The 21,774-nt window shown below is 30.1% G+C and overlaps 1 protein-coding gene across 16 annotated transcripts in view; it reads right to left on the bottom strand.

The window, feature by feature from the left end:
* The window catches only part of nuf (rab11 family-interacting protein nuf), a 278,513-nt gene that overhangs the window by 75,406 nt on the left and 181,333 nt on the right, over positions 1-21,774 (bottom strand). For 2 of the 16 annotated variants that reach the window (XM_073981406.1, XM_073981411.1), the window contains exon 1: positions 235-704. The exons of 7 other annotated variants lie outside the window; for them this stretch is intronic. The gene's annotated coding sequence lies outside the window, so the exon portion shown is untranslated. Of the gene's footprint in view, positions 1-234; positions 705-18,427; positions 18,724-18,985; positions 19,683-21,774 lie in introns of those variants that run through there. 7 more of the 16 variants (XM_073981405.1, XM_073981410.1, XM_073981409.1 and 4 more) reach the window with 7 other exon arrangements.

Here is a 21,774-nt window from a genome sequence, read left to right as displayed (position 1 = left end):
ATTTCTTCAATTTGTTTTCTTCAGCAAATAATCACATCTTTATTCAAACAAAAAGAAAGAAACATTTTCTTATCTCCACTACAAAGCAAGGCGGATTTAGAGATAAGCAGCTTTTTTTGGTATACAAAATGCACGTATTCCAGAAAAAATGTTTCTATGATCACCACTATTTTTTCTTCATGTTTGTTTAATTTATAAAATTCTTCACTTTAAATAAAATTGAAAATAAATTACTTTCCACTTAGAAGTTTGAATTTCTTTTATAAACAATTTAAACCTTAAACACTTTTAGGCGATAAAAAACCCAATGACACCAATAAAACACCAAAACACCGTACGAAAAATAGATTTTCAAATATTTAACACGATCTTTTTTTATTCCATTTGGTTTTATTCGTAGTCACGTTTGATCGATTGTTTGCAAATGATTTGGGGGAAATTGTTGTAAAGAAGAAGAAAAAAATGAAGGAAAAATACGCGATCTTTGCCAAACAACTACTAAATTCACGGGCAACGTCGGCACAACAACTCACGAACCCCCTGCGAGTAAAAACAAAACAAACCCAATTTGCTCAGTTTTTCGTTTATTCGTTCGTTCTACGACGACAACGACGATGTTTTTCTTTCTTTGAAGGAACGGAATTGAATCTACAAGACGAGCACTGTAACAACAAACAACGAAGCCCAAAGCAATCGCCAGCATCATCTCATAATCAAAGAATATTTATTTATTCTCACAATGTGTTGGGCTACAACAAGAACAACAACAGCAAAAATATTCATAAAATAAAAATTACCATCATAAAATAATGATGACGGGATTCATCACCCAAACAAATATACACACATAAATAATATCCCAGAAAATCAACTACAATGAGAGCAAAAATATTGACGGCATTTCTATGGGTAGTCCAACAACAACAAACCACCCATCCATCCTATTGAAATATATAAGGAACACACACAAGCACGCACAAACAGCATCACTTCCCAGCAAACCAAATGTCGGATGTCCGACATATCGGAACAATTTCGGAAGCAAAATCGTTCAGATTTCGTATTGATTTCTATACGATTTTTCGTAAGGGAAATCGTCCAGATTTCGTTCCGATTTCGGAGAAAATGTCGGAAGTAAATTTCCCTTCGAATATGCTAATGTTTTTCTTCCGATTTCGTTACGAATTCGGATCGATATGTCGGAAACAAATTTCCCTTCGCACAACAACCACCTTTTGTATATATCTAACAAGCAACATTTTAGTTTGTTGTCGAAAAACAAAATGGTTGGTTATAAAATTCGCATATACATTTTTGAAATATTTTAAAATAAATGCAACATATAAAAATTCAAGCTAGTGCTGATAGACTCAACATATTCGTACGCAACGTTTACATTGTTCTACTATACAAAATGATAACAACAGTGAAAATCATTAGATATCTTTGAAATTATAATCTTCCAATAAAAAACACAACAAAGAAAATTTATCAATAAAAAAGAGGCATCTGAGAAAAATTTTTTCCTTCGATAATCATACGAAATTCTTCCAAAATCGTTCAGAAATCTTTACGAAAGTTCGGAAGGTACGCCAGATTTTCATACGACATTATTCCGAAATCGTTCAGAAATCTGTACGAAAATTCGGAGGAAAAAATTCGCATTCCGAATTTCCCAAGGATTTTCTTCCGATTTCGTTGCGAATTCTGACCGAAATCGATCCGATTTCGCTCTGACATTTCGTTCCGAAATTATGTCAACCACTTCATACAACTTTCGTTAAGATATCGTTACGATTTCGGATCAGATATCGGACGTAACGTCCGAATTTTGTTCCGATTTCGTTACGATATCGGTACGATTGGTTTGCTGGGTTGTGTTTACCCCACAACACGAACGAAATATAAACAAACCCCAACGACTGACTACATTTCGTTAGATCTCCCCCCAAATGAGAATAAATGTCTCCCTATATGAGAAGAATTTTTAACATAGGGGATCCCGAGTGCGAGAGAGAGTAAGTGAAGGGATTTTTTGTGTCAATTAGAATTTCTGAGAAAAAGAGTGAAAATTTCAAATGTAGTGCACGATTACCAACGAAGCCCAAAGGTCACAGGGAGAATAATTCCACGAGACATAGAGAATGAAAGATAAAGGAGATAAAGGCATTATTAACAGTAATACAGATGGGGGGATACTATTAGGAATAAGTGTCGATTAGGGGCAATTCTCGGATCGGGTTGAAATTTTTATCATATGTAGCCCTGATCGCCCTGATCACAATGACATATAGCTTTCTGGGGGGAAGTCAACACATACAGAGATATGGGTCTGTTTATTTTCTGAAAGAAAGGATGCTTCTAGACACCCTTTCTAAAAGTAAAAAAATATGTATAGTCCAATGGGGACAAAATGTCACAGGCATTACTTCATAAGAAACGGGGGGAAAGGCGAGAAATCTGTTAATTTGGTAGTCTATAGGGGAGAAAAGATCATTAAAGTAAAAATGTTTCTTTTATTCTCTTTCTTATTTATGGAAAAATTGTTGTTTTGAAGAGGGTTTCTTTCCTCCAATGGTGTTTTAATTGGTTTTGATTTGAACTACTGTCTGCCTGGGTGTTGTGTGCGTGAGTTCTTTTTTTGCCTTCAACAAGTGTGCGTGAGTAAGTGCGTCTATGTTTCTCTTGAAGGGGGTGCCTGCCCAGAAGTGACCATACACGCACGCATTACACTTGACCGACGATTTAAAAGAAGTGTTCATTTTAATTTATGCCATGTAAATTTTTGGTTTGCTGTTTTTGTTTTTTTGTCGGACACAATTTTTTTTAATAGAATCTCATTAATGTTACTTCCTCTCGAAAAACACACGCATGCATAAACATACCGTAATAAAATACGGAAATGGCTTTGGGGGGTTCTTTGATGACAAGAGAATTGTATAAGGTGTTCGGTTCGTTCATTGACCGGAAAAGTGAAAATTAGGAATTTGTCATTAAAAAAACAAAAACAACAGAATAAAAAGGGAAAATTAAGAATTTTTATGTAACTTTAATAAAGAATATACAGTTTGTCAAATAATTGTTTTCGAACCAAGAAAACTAATATTTTTCTGTATTAATTTATGAAAAATTACTGATAATTGGGATAAAAATGCCGGGTTTTTTGCAAAAAGTAGTTGGTAGACTTATTAAAGACAAGATAGGATGTATAAATAAAAAATTGACCCACGTTGTCCAACAAAAATTAACGAAAACTCATAACTACATATAATTCAAGCTGTCAAATAAATGTTTTCAAAATTTAATGGAGGTTCCAAAATAACCCATATTTTTGGTAAATTCTTGAAAATCATGACATTTTATGAATGTTATTCTTAAAAGGGGTTAACTACTAACAAGTATCAACAATATTAGGCATAAAATATCCTTACTAGGAGGGTTACCATATGGACCAAGGGAGTACCAGGCCAAATTGCATGTAAAAGGGGTCCTATAGGTCCTATACCTGGAATATCTGAAAACTAAGGCGTTTTATGAGTTTTTTTAGTTCACCGGGATGGACTGCCATCAATTACAATAAATATTACCTACAGAATAATTAGATCAGGGGGGTTGCCAGATCTACTAAAAGGTGACGGGTTATATAAACAGTAAACGAGGTCACCTGGATCCATAACCAGGGCTTAAAATTTGTTTATTTAACTCAAATTGAATAAAGGGATAAGGGAATTCTCCAACATAAACCAAAATACGACATAAAAGTACAAAAATCGCTTAGAAATGCATATATAAGATATTGTCAGTCTATGCTGATTTTTAATAGACCTCCGATTTCAACTGTTTTTAGCGAGTTCAGAGGAATTCTCTAAGTTTTTTTGCTTCCATGCTAACACTGAAGCATTATTTACCCATCAACATAATTTTCCCCTTAAAAATGTACTACAGTAGTACTGCGGAGTAAGCGAAATGTGTCTAATAGGTCGAAGTATGCATTTCTGAAAATTGTCGAAACCTTTTCCCCATACATTTCTAAGAAATATTGGTCTCCTACTGCGATATTTCCTATTGTTTAGTGAAATATCATTATCTCTTAATTAATTTTAAGTAAAAAAACAAACTTCGGTGCCCTGTTCCGGGGCCCAGGTGGCCTCGTTCACTGTTTATATAACATGGTACCTTTTTAGTCGATCTGGCAACCCTTCTGATCTAATAATGCTGAAGGTAATATTTATTGTATTTGATGGAAGTCCATCCTTGTGAACTAAAAAACTCATAAAACGTCTTAGTTTTCAGATATTCCCGGTTTAAGACCTATAGGACCCTGTTTACATGTAATATGACCAGGTACTTCCTTGGTTAATATGGTAACCCTCCTTGTAGGGATATTCTATGCCAAATATTGTTGATACTTGTTAGTATTTAACCCTTTTTAAGAATAACATTCATAAAATGTCATGATTTTCAAGAATTTACCAAAAATATGGGATATTTCGGAACTTCACTACATTTCGAAAACATTTATTTGACAACTTCCATTACATGTAGTTATTGGTTTTCGTTATTTTTTGCTGGACTACGTGGGTTTATTTTTTATTTATACATCCTATCTTGTCTTAAATAAGTCGTCCAACTAATTTTTGCAAAAAACCCGACATTTTTATCACAATTTTCAGTAATTTTTTCATAAATTAATACGGAAAAATGTTAGTTTTCTTGGTTCGAAAACAATTACTTGACAAACTGTATATAAATTCATGGCTTTGAATAAATGAAATTCACTATTTATGGTTTTAGAAAAAAAAAATCATGATTTTTTGGTATGGAAACTTTTTAAAAATTTTAAAATTCATAAATGTCGGTTTCGATTTTTTATAAAAAAAATCTTATAAAATATCCCTAAGAAAAGAAAAGATATCCTAAAAAAGAATGAATTAATTATTTAAGCTAACATGACCTAAGGATTGAAAAAGTGAATTATAGCGAAGTCGCACACTCCCAACCAATATGCTATGGTCGTTTCGCTGGTGGCTTAATTCAGCTCATCAGGCATATCGGACCAGCGAAACGATCGTAACATATTGGTTGGGTGTGGGACTTCACTAGAAGTCAATTTTTCAAAACAAACTATTTGGGACATGTTAGCTCGATTAAATTCAATTAATTAAATACTTTCATAAACCAAAGAATGTTGTTAATGGTTACTCCAAATTGTCCCTTTCGATAAATTGAATACATATTTTGAAGTATAAGCAGCAAATGTGGTAAAATTTTCATGTCAATCGGAACAAAATTGGCTGAGATATGGTTTCGATATTTTTATGAAAAATATTATAAAAAATCCTTATTTTGGCCACAAAAAAGTAATCAAAAAAAATTTTAATAAACCCTTCAACAATTTTCTAAAATATTTTTAAAAATTATTTAAAACTATTTTTCAAAAAATTCAAAAATCATCAATTTGAAATTAAGGAAATTAAAAAGTTATGTTTAAATAAAAAAATGTTTTTAATTTAAGTAAATTTTATTAAAAAACATGGTACCTAGCCGCTTCCAAAACACAACAATAAAGTTACTACTTAAAAAATTTCGATATTTCTTCATGGAAGTCCACTAACTATGGTGTGAAAAAATCCGAAATGAAATTAAAAATTTTAAAAATTCATGATTTTTGGTTTCGATTTCTTTTTGGAAAATATAAAGAGTTCCCATATTTTTGACTATAAAAAAATATTTTTGATAAATCCATTTAAAAAATAAATAAATAACTAAATAAATAAATAAATAAATAAATAAATAAATAAATAAATAAATAAATAAATAAATAAATAAATAAATAAATAAATAAATAAATAAATAAATAAATAAATAAATAAATAAATAAATAAATAAATAAATAAATAAATAAATAAATAAATAAATAAATAAATAAATAAATAAATAAATAAATAAATAAATAAATAAATAAATAAATAAATAAATAAATAAATAAATAAATAAATAAATAAATAAATAAATAAATAAATAAATAAATAAATAAATAAATAAATAAATAAATAAATAAATAAATAAATAAATAAATAAATAAATAAATAAATAAATAAATAAATAAATAAATAAATAAATAAATAAATAAATAAATAAATAAATAAATAAATAAATAAATAAATAAATAAATAAATAAATAAATAAATAAATAAATAAATAAATAAATAAATAAATAAATAAATAAATAAATAAATAAATAAATAAATAAATAAATAAATAAATAAATAAATAAATAAATAAATAAATAAATAAATAAATAAATAAATAAATAAATAAATAAATAAATAAATAAATAAATAAATAAATAAATAAATAAATAAATAAATAAATAAATAAATAAATAAATAAATAAATAAATAAATAAATAAATAAATAAATAAATAAATAAATAAATAAATAAATAAATAATAAATAAATAAATACAAAATCGTTTAAAAATGTATAAGAACTTTTCAAAAAATGGTATTGAATTTTTTTACAAAATGTTGAAAGATAACATGTTATATCTTTGGAAACATGAAAATATTTGTAAAATTTACCATTTTTCGAATTCAGAATTAAAAAAAGATATATATACACATAAATATTTTAAACAAGTAAAAAGTCGTTAAGTTCGGCCGGGCCGAACTTTTATACCCTCCACCATAAAATAGTCTTAATTAAAATAGAATAATTAGGGTCCTTTTACAATTTTAGGTGGAAGAACTTTTCGACAGTGGATAGACTCCTAATGCCTCCCACTATTGCTTAAATTACAATGTGAAAACAAATGTTGGGGCAGAGATAATTCCTTTTGGAGATGAAAGCCCTTGGTGTGTGTATTAAAAACCCCGAAGGACAGATGCGCCGTGAGTCGAACTTCAGCGTTATGGCGTGATGAAGTTTTGCAAGAGACCCTGTAAGCCATCATCAATTAGCATTTTATCTTTGTTTGTTGTTTTTGTAGAGCACTTAAGCACCAGTGAACAAAGATATAACGCTAATTCCTGATGGTCCACAGGGTCCCTAACAAAAATTTCATCACGCCATAACGCGGATGTTCGACTCACGGCGGATCTGTCCTTCGGGTTTCATAATATACTCACCAAGGCCTTTCTTCCCCAAGAGGAATTTTCCGTGCCCCAGACTTTCACCTCCATTTTGTTGCACAGTGTTATCTAATCTAATCTAAAAAAATGTGTTCAGCGAGGTGAAAGGTACCACATACGGGGCTATATCAAAGAGTCAAGCTATCTTTAAATTTTTTGGCGGAAAAGTTTTATAGCTGCAGGGAACTTCAAGAGTCAAATTGAGGGTAGTTTCATCAAAACAATATAGACCCTCAAAAATGGACCCATGTTGACGAATTTTAGTGAAGATGGACCTATGTTGGCGATATTTCGTTGGAGATGTTTTATGACGACTGAGAACTTCAAATGTCAAATTACAGCTATTTCGGTTAAAAACTGTAGCTAAAATTCTCAAAATACCGAAAATTGGGAGGTACCGTTATATGGGGGCTATACCAAAACATGGACTTATGTTGACGATTTTTGGTGGGGATGTTTAATGACCACTGAGAATCTCAAATGGCAAATTACAGCTAGTTCGGTTAAAAATTGTAACTAAAATGCTCAAAATACCGAAAATCGGGAGGTACCGTTATATGGTGGCTATACCAAAACATGGACCTATGTTGACGATGTTTGGTGGAGATGTTTCATGACCACTGCGAACCTCAAATGTCAAATTGCAGATAGTTCGGTTACAAATTGTGGCTAAAATTCTCAAAATACCGAAAATCGGGAAGTACCGTTATATGGGGGATATACCAAAACATGGACCTATGTTGACGATGCTTAGTGTAGATATTTCATGACCACTGAGAACCTCAAATGGCAAATTACAGCTAGTTCGGTTAAAATTTGTAGCTAAAATTCTCAAAATACCGAAAATCGGGAGGTACCGATATATGGGGGCTATACCAAAACATGGACCTATGTTGACGATGTTTCGTGGAGATGTTTTATGACCACTGAGAACCTCAAATGTCAAATTGCAGATAGTTTGGTTAAAAATTGTGGCTAAAATTCTCAAAATACCGAAAATCGGGAGGTACCGTTATATGGGGACTATACCAAAACATGGACCTATGCCCTTTGGGATATAGGTTTGTTGATCACTAGGAATCCTAAGTGCCAAATTATAGCTAATTCGGTCTGCAAATGTGGCGAAGAACGTCAAAATACCTCAAATCCGGAGGTACCGTTATATGGGGGCTATACTAAAGAGTGGACCGATATAGCCCATCTTCGAACTTGACCTGCCTATGGAAAAAAATACCCTCGGGTGCAAAATTTCAGCACTCTATCTCAATTATTGCGGACGCTAGAGTGATTACAACAGACGGACAGACGGACATGGCTAGATCGTCTTAGAATTTTATCCTGATCAAGAATATATATACTTTATAGGGTCGCAAATGATTAGTTCGATGTGTTACAAACGGCATGACAAACTTAATATACCCTCCATACTACATATGGTGGAGGGTATAAAAATCATGATTTTTGGGTTTTATTATATTATATTCTTTATGAAGAATATAATAAACAATTCATGTCTTTTTGTCTTGAAAAAATTTTATAACAATTTTGTAGAAATTGTTTCTAAAAAATTACCTTGATCTTGAAAAATAACCTCAAAAATAAAATATACGACTTTTGGTATTGATTTTTTCAGAAGCATTCTAACAGATGAACTATTTCTGCTTACTTTTTTATTAAAAATATTTAGTCATGAAAAACTAATTTAGAAAATTTTATAAATTCGTTGAAAAATTGGAAAAAAAATCTTTAAAAATGTAAGATTTTAGTTTTTGTTTTTTTATAAAAAATATTATAAAAAGTCTTTGATCTTCAAAAATTAATAAAAAATTATTAATAAAGTTGGACATTTTTTTTTTAAATATTGGTGAAAAATTTCAAAAGAAAACGAATATAGCTTTGAAAGGTAACACGGTGCTCTTGAAACAATTTTAAATGGAAGGTGCTTACACCTCGGAAATTTCTGCGGATTCTGAAACTACAATGTTTATAGATGAGAACAATCAAAAAACAAAAAAAAATCGCCGGAGCGCTTTTTAAATAAATCGAGATTTAAGTTAACATTTTTAGGGGTTGTTTAGGTTTTCGCGATTTTGCTTAGAAACCACATTTCCTATCAAAATGGGACTAAAACAAATGTTGTAGATATGAAAATTCTCTACAAGATTGACATTTATGATATTCTCGTCGGTTTTACCGTTTTTGAGATATAGAAGTTCAAATTGGGACAATTCAAATTCAATTCAATTCTGTATCGCCCCCTTATAAAACAGTGTCATGACTGCAAATTCCCATCTTAAACTTATATATCTAAAAAAAATTTACAACTAAGGATAAGTTACTTAAGCCAGTCTTGTAGAGAATTTTCACAGCTTCAAGATTTTCTCAGGTCACATGTCGATACGACTTACCGTATTCAAGCAAATTCGCGAAACCCTAACAAAAAAAAACTAAAAATGTAAACTGAGCTTCCTTATCTCAAAAATGGTACAAGCTGGGAACAAATAATAAAGTCAATCCTCTAGAGAATTTTGACAGCTACAACATTTTCTTTAGCTCCATTTCGATTGGACTTGCGGTTTCCAAGCAAAATCGTGAATACCTAAAAAACACCTAAAAATGTGAATTTTGACCGCGATTTATTTAAAAATCCCTGCAGCGATTTTTTCTTGTTTTTGGATTTTTCTCATCTATGAACATTGCTGTTTCAGAATTCACAAAAACTTCATCTGTGTATGCGGTGTTCATTAAAAGTTAGTTAAGGCGCACCCTTCATTACATTGTTTTATAAGGGGGCGATACAGTCAGTGCATTGTCCCAATTTGAACTTCAATATCTCAAAAATGGTAAAACCTACGAAAATACCGTAAAGGTCAATCTTGTAGAGAATTTTTATGGCTACAACATTTTCTTCAGTCTCATTTTGATACAACTTGCGGTTTCTATGAAAAATCGTGAAAACATAAACAACCCCTAAAAATGTCAACTTAAATCGCGATTTATTTAAAAAGCGCTCCGGCGATTTTTTTTGTTTTTTGATTGTTCTCATCTATGAACATTGTAGTTTCAGAATCCTCAAAAACTTCCGAGGTGTAAGCACCTTCCATTTAAAATTGTTTCAAGAGCACCGTGGTAAAGTTTCAGATTTTTTGTATTGATTTTTTCAAAAATAATTTTAAAAAGATTTATGATTTTTTTTATGAAAAAGATCCTGTGGCAGGGATCGAAACTATAGTCTTCCCTGGCGAGCAATGCCAAATTTTCTCAACTAATAAATTCGTTGTTTTAAAATATTAAAAGAACAACAATGGTATTATAAAATGTCAATTTTTTTAAATCTTAAAAATTAAAAAAAATTTTGTTTTGATTTTTTTTTGTGTAAAATATTATAAAAAAACATTATTTGTGGTATTGGAAAATTAATTAAAAAACATGTTTTAAAACGTTAGACATTTTTTCAACAGCAACAAAATTATTGCTTAGAAAGAAGGATTTAATTATATTTTAGCATGTTTTTCAAATAAATTTTAGCATTTAAATTTTTATTATTTAACTCACAATAAAATTCGCACCTATCCATTATGTCTGAATGGTGAATATTACTTCAAATCTTTGCTAAAAATAACAATTATTTCCACTTAATTTTTGTATTGTTGTTATTGTTGACAATTCCTATTCATGGCATTTTCACATTGAAGCGTTTTTGTTTCCCCATTCACCTATTCATCGCTGCTAGACAAGGCGACCATTAACGTGTGATATCTCGACATTACTAATCTATAATTTAATATGTGAAATGAAACGATGATAGATATGGAGATAAGAAATTAATTGGCAATTATAAAATATTTTTTATTTCATTTAAAAATATAGGCTTATCTACTTACTACGTAGTTAGTAAGCCGGGGAATTTTAGAAAGAAAAAATATAAATAACGTGAATGCGAAAAATTGGCAAAAAATGGGTTATAAACAATTTTGCAGATATGACAAAGTTGAGACAGGTGATGAATTAGCTTTAGCACAAATTGGTAAAACGGTTCATATAGTCATAGAAAATAGTTCGTCATGTATGAAAAATAGTAGCGAATATTTGATAACAATATTTGTTTTTGGAAATTTGGAAATTTCTTTTTTTTTAAATAGTTTTTCGTGGAAATGGCTTTTCTATTTTCTGGTATTATTTGGAAACTTTTTTAATTATAATAATTTTTATACCTTACACCACTATGTGGGGAGGGTATTATAAGTTGGTTTTGGCCAAAAAGTTTGTAACGCATCGAAATAATGGTCGTAGACCCATACTTATATATACCAAAATGAATGTCTCGACGAGCTGAGTCGATCTGGCTATGTCCGTCAGTCCGTACGTCCGTCTGTCCATCTAAACCTTGTAATCACGCTGCAGGTCGCAATTTTGATCGGATCGTCACGAAATTTTGGATGTTGATGGGGGTCCCGGAGGGGAAGAAGCCTATTGATTTTGGTGATGGTGGGATAATATTTAAGGGTCGGAATGGGCAAAAAACTTATGTGGATAAAAAAACAACGTTTTTTTTCAAAGCGAATATCTCAGCTTCTATACGGGGTATACCAAAAGTAAAACCGGACAATAGGTTCTAGTAGGTGATCAAACAACGAAGATATTACAATAGTCGCAAATAAAACCCAAATTTTCATTTTTGCGATTTTAATTATAATGACGAATATCACAGCTTTGGTTGGGGACTTTCCAAAAGCAAAGCCTGGCTATGAAAGTAGAAGATCCCATCGTTACAATGATGTAAACTAGGTCGGCGTAGGTGACCAAATAACGGAGATATCGCAATAGTCGGTAATACATCCCATTTTTCCACTTTTTTGGAAATCACGCTACAGGTCTCAATTTAGATCGGATCGTCACGAAATTTTGAGGGTTAATGGGGGTCACACAGATGAAGAAGCCTATTGATTTTGGTGATGGTCGGATAATATTTAGGGGTCGTAATGGGCAAAAAACTTATTTGGAGAAAAAGACAACGTTTTTTCCTAAGCGAATATCTCAGCTTCAATATGGGGTATACCAAAAGCAGAACCTGGCTTTGAAAGTAGAAAATATCGCCTTTCTAATGATGTAAAGTAGGTTGTCGTAGGTGGTCAAACAACGAAGATATCGCAAAAGCCGCTAATAGAACACAACTTTTCATTTTTGCGATTTTAATAAAAATGACGAATATCACAGCTTTGGTTCGGGACCTTCCAAAAGCAAAGTCTGACAATGAAAGTAAAAAATCCCATCATTACAATGATGTAAAGCAGGTTGGCGTAGGTATGCAAATAACGGAGATATCACAATAGTCGGTAATACATCCCATTTTTCCACTTTTTTGGAAATCACGCTACAGGTCGCAATTTTAATTGGATCGTCACGAAATTTTGGGTGTTATTGGGTGTCCCACAGAGGAAACAACCTTTTGATTCTTTATAATGGTCGGATATTATTCAGGGGTCGGAATGTGACAAAAAAAGATATTTGGAAAAAAAGACCAACGTTTTATTTCAAAGTTAATATCTACCTTATGTAGGAGGTATATCGAAAGCAAAACCTGGCAAGGAAAGTAGAAAATATCACCTTTACAACGATCTGAAGTAGGTTGTCATAGGTGGTCAAAGAACAGAGATATCGCAATAGTCGGTAATGCATCCCTTTTTCTATTTTTAGTGCAATCACACTACGAAATTTTGATCGGATCCTCACGAAAAAAATTGACCTGTGTTAATGAAGACATTCAGAGCAAAGGCGCTACGCTATCCCAATTTTAATATTTTGAATTTTATTAGTCAAAAGCTTATGAACAGGGGTAGTGGTGTAGGGTATCACATAGTCGGCCCCGATCCGACTATAGCCTTGGCTCACTTGTTAATTAATAGTTATTAATTTCTCTGAATTATAATTTTTGTATTAATTTTTGAATTATATTATGTATTGAATTATAATTTTCGTATTAAAATATTAACATAAAGATAATATTTTAATTTTTATTTATATTTTGACATTTCTCTTTGAAAACTAATTCATCAAAAATTGTGTTACCCCATTAAAATTTTTATAAATATTTCCATCAAAAAAATTGTGATATTTTTTTTTTTCATTTTTTATAATATTTTGAAACTTCACCACTATTTCTTTTTAATTTAATAGTTATTTATTTCCATGATTTTTGTAGTTAAATATATATATATTTTTTTTAATTTAGATCGTATTTTTCTATTTATATTTTGACATTTCAATTTGAAAATGAATCCATCAAAATTTGTGTTACCCCATCAAATTCCTAATAACTTCTACTGTTACACCATCAACAAATTTCCTTTTAATATTGCCACACAACAAATGTAAATTTTCAAATACGTTCCTTTAAAAAATTCTAAAAATTTTAGCCCTTTCTAAGTTCACTATCCCCATAAAAATTCCATGTAAAAAGCAACACTGAACATTTGTTCCAAAAAACAGTTTTTATTCGACAACCATGTGTTGTTCTTCAATACTTGTTGTTCTTTTCACATTTAATGGCCTCCATTTTTCTGTCAGTCTGTGTATTTATTTATTTAATTTTTTTTTGCTGCTCCCCTTCATTTGGTTTCAATTGTTGCTCTTCATTTGAAATTGTACCATATGTTCCATTTTTGGGCAAAAATATTTTTATAGTGTTTTTTTCGTTTCAAACCATAAAAAAACTACAAAACAATTGAAACTGAAAATAAACGCAATTTTATTCTTCTTTGCGAGGGCACCCTATTTGAAATGGTGGGAGTGTAGGGCAAAACAACAATAATGTTTTTTTGTTTAAAAAAAGGCAGCACTCCCTACTCAAGAGCATAAAAGAATACTGAGATTTTTTGTACAATAATAAAACTAGCCCTTGTCCAGGCCCAATTACGAGCCCATTGAAACTTCTTGACTGCATTATTTCTAAAAGAAAACAAATCGAATTGACCTTATTTTTTTAAATTTATTTATATTACATTGTCATTCAAATCTTTACCCAATCTGTGCGTCCCTATCGAACTGTGGAAATATCGGTAATTTGGCTTTGAAAATGATTTTTTTTTTTGGTTCACAAATTGAAAACTACTCTCAGGGGTCTTGAAAACAATCTGTGAAATTAATTTAATGATTTTTTTTTTTTTGGTATTGAAAAAAAAGTGCCTGATTTTTTGATTCTGATTTTTTTTTTTTTTTTTGTAAAAAATATTATTAAGAAATATAATACGTAATTAATTTAATTAATATTTAATTATGACCATAATATCCAGAAAATATTTTTTTTTATTTTATTGAAAATTTTTTCAAAAAATGTGGCTTCAATAAATGAAATTCGGTATCGGTGATTATGAAAAAAAAATCAATAATAGCATACACGAATTTTCGAAAAAATTTTTGAAATTTTTTGGTGGAAACGGTAGCCAAAATTCTAAAACACCTCAAAATATTAGAAATTTTGTCAATACTAGAAATCGTAGATTTTAAAAACTCAATTTTGAACATTTTCCAATATCAGAAATAGTGGATTTTAAAAATTATCTAAATTGTTTAATATCGGAAATGGCAGATTCTTTAAAAAATAATATTAATATTTTTTTGTGAATTTTTTTCTAAAAAATATAATATTTAATTAATATTAAATTATGAACATAATATCCAGAAAATATTTTTTTTATTTTATTGAAAATTTTTTCAAAAAATGTGGCTTCAATAAATGAAATTCAGCATCGGTGATTATGAAAAAAAAAATCAATAATAGCATACACGAATTTTCGAAAAAACTTTTGAAATTTTTTGGTGGAAAAGGTAGCCAAAATTCTAAAACACCTCAAAATATTAGAAATTTTGTCAATACTAGAAATCGTAGATTTTAAAAACTCAATTTTGAAAATTTTCCAATATCAGAAATAGTGGATTTTGAAAATTTTCTAAATTCTTTAATATCAGAAATGGCGGATTCTTAAAAACATAATATTAATATTTTTTATTTTTAATTTTTTCAAAGCCTGAAAAGTGAATTTTAGGAACTTAATTTTAATGTTTTTAAATTTTTTTAATATCAAAAATCCTTGACTTTTATAACAACATTTTGAAAATGTTTCAATACCAGAGCGAGTGGTGGGGTGGAGCAGCAGCATAAAGGTGATTTTATACACGACAAAGAAGTTTGAAGGGGGTTTGTTACTCGATAAGGTACCAGAATACCCGACAACGTGGTTTGAAATTGGGTTAATACCTACAAAAAAATTTTACGGTGATTTTATTCTAGGGAAGGTAGTTTGACATTTGAAAGAGAAGTTTAAAGTTGGTGTGATAATCGACAAAGAAGTTTGAAGTGGTTTGACACTAGAGAAGGTAGTTTGATATTTGGCAGAGAAGTTTAAAGGTGGTTCGATACTCAAGGATGGAATTTTAAATTCCACAAAGAAGTTAGAAGGTGGTTTGATACTCGAGAAAGTAGTTTGAATGTGATTTGATACCCCACAAAGATGATTGAGGGTAGTTTAATACTCAAAAAGGTAGTTTTATACCCCACAACGAAGTTAGAAGGTGGTTTGATACTCGAAAAGGTAGTTTGACAAATAAGTTTGAAGTTGGTATGATACTCGAGAAAGTAGTTCAAGTTGTTTGTATATCCGGCATAGAAATTTAAATATGTTTTGGTACTCAAGGAGGTGGTTTGATAGCTGACAAAGAAGTTTGAAGGTTGTTTGATACTCGAGATAGTAGTTTGATTTGGTACTCGAGATAGCAGTTTGAAGGTGGTTTGATACTGGAAATAGTAGTTTGAAGGTGGTTTGATACCCGAGAAAGTACTTTGAAGGTGTTCTGATACCCGACAAAGAAGCTTAAAGGTGTTTTAATTTTCCATGAGTTAGTTGGGTAACCCACAACGAAGATAGAAGGTGGTTTGATACTCGAAAAGGTAGTTTGACAAAGAAGTTTGAAGTTGGTTTGATACTCAAAAAAGTAGTTCAATGTGTTTTGATGCCCAGCATAGAAGTTTAAATATGTTTTGATACTCAAGGAGGTAGTTTGATAGCTAACAAAGAAGTTTGAGGGTGGTTTGGTACGCGAGATAGTTTTGTTTGAAGATGGTTTGATACTCGTGAAAGTTGTTCGAAGGTGGTTTGATACTCGAGAAAGTACTTCGAAGGTGTTCTGATTTTCGGGTATCAGTAGTTTAAAAATATTTTGATTCTCCATGAGGTAGTTGGATAGCCGGCAAAGAAGTTTGTTGGTGGCTTGATGCTCGAGAATGTAGTTTGAAGTTGGTTTGATATCCGACAAAGAAGTTTGAAGGTGGTTTAATACCCGGGAAGGTAGTGTAATACACGACAAAAAAGTTTGAAGTTGGTTTGATATTCGTGAAAGCAGTTTGAAAGTAATTATAAGGTGGTTTTATACCTGACAAAGAAGTTTGAAGGTGCTTCGATACTTCAGAGAATAGTTTGAAGGTGGGTTGATTCTAGAGGTTGTATCTTGATATCCGACACAGAAGTTTGAGAATGGTTTGATACCTAAAAAAGTTGTTTGATACCCAACAAAAAAGTTTGAAGGTGGTTTTGATAATCAAGTGTGTAGTTTGAAGTTGGTTTGATACCCGACAAAGAAGTTTGAAGGTGCTTTCATACTCGATAAGTTAGTTTGATTCCCGAAAAAAGTTTGAAGGTGGTTTGATGCTCGAACAAGTAGTTTGAGAGTTCTTTCAAGGTGCTTTGATACCCGACAAAGAAGTTTGATGGTGGTTTGATACTCGAAGCATAAGTTTAAAGGTGGTTTAATACCCGACAGAGAAGTTTGAAAGTTTATTAATGCTCGAAGAAGGTAGCTTGATACTCAAGTAGGTATTTTGCTACCCGACAAAGTTGTTTGGAGCTGGTTTAATACTCGAGAAGTAGGTCTTCAATACACGCATGTTCCAATAAAGAGGTCTTCCATGTAGAGGAACCCCTCTTAAGAGATGTTCTATACATCGAAGCGCCCTAAAGGTCTCTTCTATAGTTGGAATATTCTCTAAGTCCATTTAAAAAAATTTCTTCTATTAACAGAAGTCTCCCCAAAGGGAATTTTTTATTTTTTTATTTTTTTTTATTTTATTTTTTATTTATTTATTTATTTATTTATTTATTTATTTATTTATTTATTTATTTATTTATTTATTTATTTATTTATTTATTTATTTATTTATTTATTTATTTATTTATTTATTTATTTATTTATTTATTTATTTATTTATTTATTTATTTATTTATTTATTTATTTATTTATTTATTTATTTATTTATTTATTTATTTATTTATTTATTTATTTATTTATTTATTTATTTATTTATTTATTTATTTATTTATTTATTTATTTATTTATTTATTTATTTATTTATTTATTTATTTATTTATTTATTTATTTATTTATTTATTTATTTATTTATTTATTTATTTATTTATTTATTTATTTATTTATTTATTTATTTATTTATTTATTTATTTATTTATTTATTTATTTATTTATTTATTTATTTATTTATTTATTTATTTATTTATTTATTTATTTATTTATTTATTTATTTATTTATTTATTATTTAATAATTTTGTTGAAAACGAAATATGAATTTCTTTTGAAAATTAAAATAAATAATTGCTAAAACTCTAAAATTAGATTTTAGTTTTGAAGTTTTTAAATTCTAATAGGAATGACAATTCAATTTTAATAATAATTGTTCCACAAACATCCTAGGCGGGACAAGGGGGACTTCTCTCAATTTTAATCATATTTTTCGAATTAATATTTTTATGTAAATTATTTTTGTTTATTTAATATAATTGTAAATAAATTATAGCAAGTATTTAAATTGAATTTTTGAATATAAATATTTTTTAAACAAATATCTAATTTGATTTTTAAGAAAAAAAATAATTTCGCATACAAACATTATTTCGAAAAAATATTTAATTGAAATTTCTAGCATAATTTTTTTTAAAAGGGTCTTGCAACATCAAATTATAGCCATAATGCAAATCCTAATAATCTTAAGATCCACTTTAAAAACTTATTAAGACTAAATTCAATTCTGCAAGTTTCTTAAAATGTTAGTTTTGTAAAATACAAAAATAAATTGTGTCTTAAAATCAATTAAAGTAGGTTCTAAAACTTGTTTATTTAAATATATTAATGTTTATTTATTGGCCATTTTTTATTTTAGATAAAATAATTTTGACAATGTCGTATATTTTTTAGTTATATTCCTATTTAATTTTTTTATTTCGTTTACCTTTTTATTAATTTTCACTTATTTTGTTTTTATGTTATATTTGGTTTGCTCTTATTTTTCGTTTACTTCTTCTTTCTGTTTTTTTTTTTAATATAAATTTTTAAGAACTATTTTTGTCTTATTTTTTTTTATTTTGTTGATTTTCAGTTATTTTATTTATGATGTTTTTAGTTTAATTTTTTTTCTATTTTTTTTCTAAATTGTGTTCTTTTTCTTTCTCTTATGAAAATAAAGTTATTTAATTATTATTAAATTTTTAAGTAAATAAAAAATTATTTGCAAAATTCTATTATTTTCTAATGATTTTTATTTTAAACTTTCATATTTTTTAATTAATTCCCTTTCATATTTTTTCTTTTACTTTTTCCATTACATCCAATTAAACACTTAAAAAAACAATATCATTTACATAAACAACACCAAATGGCAACAGCACACATATGACAATTTATCATCTTCCATTCATTTATTCTCTTTGGCTCATTTGCAGCACCATCAAATCAACTCAAAGCAACATCATTATCTTCATTATTATTAACATCATAACAGTTGACATACCACCCCATTCACTTTTCACTACGATGCGGCGAAACGGCGACACTTTCTTTCTTATGTACGAGAAACCGTTGTCATTTTCCCCGGCGAACAACAGTTAAAAAATAAACAATAAAATGTGATCTTTTTAATCAAGTGTTTACATTTTCATTTAAACGAGAAGAACATTGAGACGACGAACAGCAGCACACTGACATCGTTGTTGTTGTTGTATGCAGCAAACGTCCCCGAAAATTCTTGTCATTATTTCGTAAAGAACACTTCATTTTAGGTACGAATGAACGAAACGCAACACTGTGGAATTGGAACACAAAATTTCATAGAATAAACGAATTTTTCAATTAAAAGGGGAAATTTGTTGTTATACGAGGCGACGTTATATTTTATTGTTGTTGTATTGTTACACATCTATTGCATTTCTATTATTGCCAATACTAACTACTCTTTTTAAGGTAGCCGAAAAACCGAACCGAGAGACCGGTAAATAGATACCCGTCGTATTGTTGTTAACTCGTCAAATGTTAAAAAGCATCTAAATAAAGCAGTAGCAACCATTTAACGAACCAAGCAGCAGTCGTCAAGGCAACGTCGGCGCTGGCGTCAGTCACAGCAGCAGCAGTGGCAGCATGGCAATACTAATAATAATAACAATAATAAACCCTCACACACAGCCCCGGCACTAAAATGTACCCAGCAACACAACGAAACGAAAAGAAAAACAAGTACCCCCAACCACAATGGGGGAGAGTAACGAACAATGCAAAAAACCGACGAGTGCATGAGAGTAACTGAGTGAGTATACTTATTATGGTTGGTTGTTGGGACAATGCATGTTCATACACACCCATGCACCAGCAAGCAACGATGCCAACCAACAGTGCATTACCGTGTAAACAAAGCACAGAGCATTTTTTCTTTTTCGTGCAGAGGTTGTTTAGGGAACGAAACTAAAGAAGACTCTCGTGTTTTATACAATACGAACACCTATTGTTTTCGCATCATTGCAGTAATGCAACGACGCGTAATTGAGAGAATATAAAGGGGAGATTCGTTTTTAATAAAAACGAATAAAAATTTTATTCGTCTATCAAAGAAAAGTTAGAGAATTATAGAGGGAGGGAGAGCCCAACAACACCCTATTGTATGTGCATGGTACATTACATTGCCTGCCATGCATTTGTTTGGTTTGATTTTTGGTTAAAGAAAAACTAACAACAATAACAAAAATTACCAATATAGAGAGCCAGCCAGAGAGCACACCACAACTTGTTTTGTGAATGAAAAATGAGGTGTTGTTTGTTTGATTTTTTTTATTTTTTTGGCCAAATAAAAACCGGCTTATTTGTTGTTTGCTGTCGTCGTATATCTGCTGCTGCTGTTTGTCTATTGTTAGCTTTGTAAATATGGCAAAAATTTTGTTTTATTTTTGTTGTTAATTAGTTGTACAAGTAAATATTTAATTGTTTATTTAACAAGTAAATATATAAAAACAAAGGCCTCGTGGATTTTTAAAAATATTTTTAGGGCAGCCACAGAGGCTCGTGGATTTTTAAAAATATTTTTAGGGCACCTACAAAGCCTCGTGGATTTTTAAAAATATTTTTAGGGCACCTACAAAGGCTCGTGGATTTTTAAAAATATATTTAGGGCACCTACGAAGGCTCGTGGATTTTTAAAAATATTTTTAGGGCACCTACAAAGGCTCGTGAATTTTGAAAAATATTTTAGGGCATCTACAAAGGCTCGTAGATTTTTAAAAAAATGTTTGGGAGCCTCTAAAGGCCTCGGGGAGGCTTCGAAATATTTGTAGAGACCTACAAAGGCCTGGTGGATTAGTAGACCTCGTGGAGTTTTGAAAATATTTTAAGAGGTCTCCAAAGGCGTCATGGAATGTTCAAAATATTTTTAGAGGCCTCGTGGAATTTTCAAAATATTTTTAGAGGCCTCGTGGAATTTTCAAAATATTTTCAGAGGCCTCGTGGAATTTTCAAAATATTTTTAGAGGTCTCCAAAAGCCTCGTGGATTTTTAAAAATATTTTTAGATGCCTCCACGAGGCTTTTGGAGACCTCTAAAAATATTTTGAAAATTCCACGAGGCCCCTAAAAATATTTTGAAAATTCCACGAGGCCCCTAAAAATATTTTGAAAATTCCATGAGACTTCTAAAAATATTTTAAAAACTCCACGAGGCCTCAAAAAAATTTTAAAAATTGAAAATTCCACGACGCCTTTGGAGGCCTCTTAAGGTGCCCTAAAAATATTTTTAAAAATCCACGAGGCTTTGTAGGTGCCCTAAAAATATTTTTAAAAATCCACGAGGCTTTGTAGGTGCCCTAAAAATATTTTTAAAAATCCACGAGGCTTTGTAGGTGCCCTAAAAATATTTTTAAAAATCCACGAGGCTTTGTAGGTGCCCTAAAAATATTTTTAAAAATCCACGAGGCTTTGTAGGTGCCCTAAAAATATTTTTAAAAATCCACGAGGCTTTGTAGGTGCCCTAAAAATATTTTTAAAAATCCACGAGGCTTTGTAGGTGCCCTAAAAATATCTTTAAAAATCCACGAGGCTTTGTAGGTGCCCTAAAAATATTTTTAAAAATCCAAGAGACTTTGTAGGTTGCCTAAAATATTTTTTAAAATCCACGAGCCTTTGTAGGTGCTCTAAAATTTTTTTTAAAAATCCCCGACCCTTTGGATTTTAAAAATCCCCGAGACTTTGTAGGTTGCCTAAAATATTTTTTAAAATCCACGAGCCTTTGTAGGTGCTCTAAAAATGTTTTTAAAAATCCCCG

The sequence above is a fragment of the Musca autumnalis genome, unplaced genomic scaffold (assembly GCF_047663935.1).
Source record: "Musca autumnalis isolate F117 unplaced genomic scaffold, ASM4766393v1 scaffold_4, whole genome shotgun sequence".
In the NCBI taxonomy this organism is placed as follows: Eukaryota; Metazoa; Arthropoda; class Insecta; order Diptera; family Muscidae; genus Musca; species Musca autumnalis.
This window is presented reverse-complemented; position numbering and strand designations above follow the sequence as displayed.